Below are 2,893 nucleotides of genomic sequence, written 5' to 3' on the forward strand. Positions count from 1 at the left end.
CCCCCCCCCCTTCTCTGCCTACACTCACCTGGGCACCTCCACCTGGAGGGCTAGGGCAGAGCTCACACAAACAGCCTGGCCTTGACCGCCCCCCCCCCCCACCCATCTCAGCTTCACCCACTTCCAGAACTCCCTCCTGCTGTTCCACGCCAGCCTGCAGACCCACTGCTGTCCCCAGTGCGCCCAGCCATGCTCCCCATTAGGCCTCTGCTGGTGGTCCTCTCACCCACCTTGGATCCTGGGTCTCTGGCCCGTCAGCTTCCAGGGCAGGCCATGTCCCCTAGGTTTGACTCCAGAGCCTGTAGGTTCGCCTTCCGGGGAGATTGGCTAGTTAACTAACCAGACTTCCGGTCTTCAGAGACCAGCTCCAGGCGGGCGGGGCCGGAGAAGAGCAATTGCATTCCCTCCTGGACTCTTCCTGCACCGGGAGGCCTGGGACACACGCCTGAGCACTGAAGCGACAGCCCCGTTGTGGCTTGCACCTGGCTGCAGTTGAGCCCCAGGGTCCCTGAAGCATAGGGGGTGGTTGACAGAAGAGGGCCACGCCTTCAGGAGAAGGGAGAGCCTTCCAGGCTCCCTCACTTCCTTTCCCTGAGGTCCCTCTTGTGCAAACAGGTAACAGCATATCCGATGTCTTTGTCCGCCCAGCGCTCCGAAGGCAACACTGGTCTGGGTGCTTGTCCCCTTCCCAGGGCTGATACAGGACCCCATATGCCTACCTCTGCCCTGCCCCCACCTGTGCACAGCGCTGTTGCCAGGAGGGAGGCACCTGGGGCTTTTTCTGGGGAGGTGGATCGTGAGCACTGGGGGGAAGGTACGCCTCAGGCATGCTAAGCCAGCCTGTGCCCTCCACCCCCCATCCACTGACCACAAAGACCCTCCCAACCCCCATCCCAGGGCATGTCGGGTGCTCTCAAAGCTCTTGGGTGGGTTCACATCATCTTGCAGGGGCCACTGGAGTGAAAACACTGCCCTAGGGCCAGGCCCTCTCCGACACCATGCCTCTTGTGAGAAGGAGGGGGCTGTGGGCAGGTGGTCCTGTGTGTGGTTTTGGGCTCACCCTGTCAGAACCCCCTTCATCTAGAAGGCTCAGAGTGGTGGCTGGAGCAGGCTCAAAGCACCCTCCTCCAGGCCCGGACCCCGCCTGCCCTGGGAGTAGTGGGGCTGCCCATCACAGAGCCATCTTGTCCCACAGCTCAACTCCCTGCAGCCCCCCTTCCCCCCAAGCCAGTGCCGTAAGGTCAAGGCTGAGAAGGGCTCTTGGCACCAGCAAGCCTCAGTCACCAGGAGGGGCCCCTCCCACCGCCTCCCTATTGGGCCCGGTGGCAGGTGGGGGTCGGCCGACCTTGGTGGGGCTAGGCGGTCACCAGCAGGGTAGAGACAGGGAGGGGTGTGGGAAGTGAGCAAGCTCCGCCTTGCCACCCCGCTCGCCTGGGCGAGGGACGTGGGGGACGTGACCACGCCAAGGGAGGAGCCGCCACCGTATTGCCTGGAGTAGGCGCTCTCCCCGTCTGCTAGTCCGCTACCGTATAGGCCAGCGCCCGGCCGCTGGGGTCAGGGAGGCCCGGAACGCCGGTGCGGAAGGAGATGCTGCGGCCCTACCGCGGCTCCCCCCGGGGCGGGGCCGACTTCGTTTTGCTTCGGCAGAGGCCCAGCCATGTGTGCGCAGTTCCGGCTGTGAACGCCCGGCTCCCTGAAGGCCTCCCCGCCCCGCCCATTTCACAGACGTGGGGCTGAGGCCAGGAGGTCTGTGCTAGCCAAGGTGGCACCGTGAGGATCCCAGGCCTCTCCACTCCCGTCCTACGCTTGTCCTGCCCCAGGGCACCTCCGGCGTGACCCAGAGATGCCTCCGATGGATGGATTGGTCGGCGAGACAGTCTTCCAGCCCTGGGCCCTTGGGGTACCCTGCTGGACTCCTAACCTCAGAGTGGCACTGGCCAGTCATGGCTGGACACCCCCTAGAGCAAAGGGGCCTGGCACAGACGACAGCACAGGTCCCCCTTTTCACACACTCCCTGGCCACTGTCCTGAAGAACACAGACCCCCTTTTGTTGCTGCCCCTCCAAACAGGTTCCAGTCGAGTGAGAGCCGGTTGCCTCTTGGGTATCGGGCCCTGCCCAAGGTCACACCAAGTCATTACAGAGTCTGCCCTGGGAGCAGGCCTCCCATCGCCCACCTCAGGCCCTGCAGGCCTCTCGGCAGGAAGTTCCCACCCCACCTGTGCCCCTTCTGGGGGCAGACCTCCTTCCATAGGAACAACTCCTTGGTCAGGGCCCACCCACAGAGGCCCAGTCCCACCTCGATGACACGCTCGGGTGTCTGTCTCCCTCTCACACCCAAGTGTGCACTTCTGGACGTGCAGCTTGGACCTCTGGGATGGAAAAGCACTCTGGCCTCTGGGCTGCCCCTTTGTCCCTCACCTAGAGGCCAGGCACCCCCAGTGGCCATGACCTGACTGCTTCCCTTCTACTCACAGCCTGCTGTCCACTGGCCTGGTCCAGCATCCAGGCATGTTGTCAACCCAATTTTCAGATAAATAAACTGAGGCTCCGCTGGTTTTCCCAAGGGGTAGAGGTCCGGGAGGCGGTTGGGGCAAACCAAAGAATCCAGCCTGATTCTCAGAGAGCGGCTCCCTAGGCCTGGGCTGGGAGCCGTTGCCCGCGGGCGAGTGCGCGGAGGTGAGTATTTGGGCGCGGCGAGAGGCGGAAGGAGGTGAGAGTCCCGTGGGGCCACCGCACCCCCACCACGTGCTCCCCGCGCCCTCGGGAGGGGACCCGGGCGGGCGAGGACCCCACCAAGTACCGCCCGCCACCACGCACCGAGCTCTTCGGACCCGCGACCCCACTCGGCCGCCCCGCGCACCCGCCTCCCGGCCAGAGCCCGGCCCCCGAGG

At 64.8% G+C, this 2,893-nt stretch overlaps 1 protein-coding gene across 5 annotated transcripts in view; it reads right to left on the reverse strand.

The window, feature by feature from the left end:
• SLC16A3 (solute carrier family 16 member 3) overlaps window positions 1-2,893 on the reverse strand; it is a 10,712-nt gene that overhangs the window by 7,184 nt on the left and 635 nt on the right. For 2 of the 5 annotated variants that reach the window (XM_029928821.1, XM_029928820.1), the window contains exon 2: window positions 231-508. The exons of 2 other annotated variants lie outside the window; for them this stretch is intronic. The gene's annotated coding sequence lies outside the window, so the exon portion shown is untranslated. Of the gene's footprint in view, window positions 1-230; window positions 2,874-2,893 lie in introns of those variants that run through there. One more of the 5 variants, XM_029928822.1, reaches the window with a different exon arrangement.

This window comes from Suricata suricatta, chromosome 17, assembly GCF_006229205.1.
Source record: "Suricata suricatta isolate VVHF042 chromosome 17, meerkat_22Aug2017_6uvM2_HiC, whole genome shotgun sequence".
Taxonomy (NCBI): Eukaryota; Metazoa; Chordata; class Mammalia; order Carnivora; family Herpestidae; genus Suricata; species Suricata suricatta.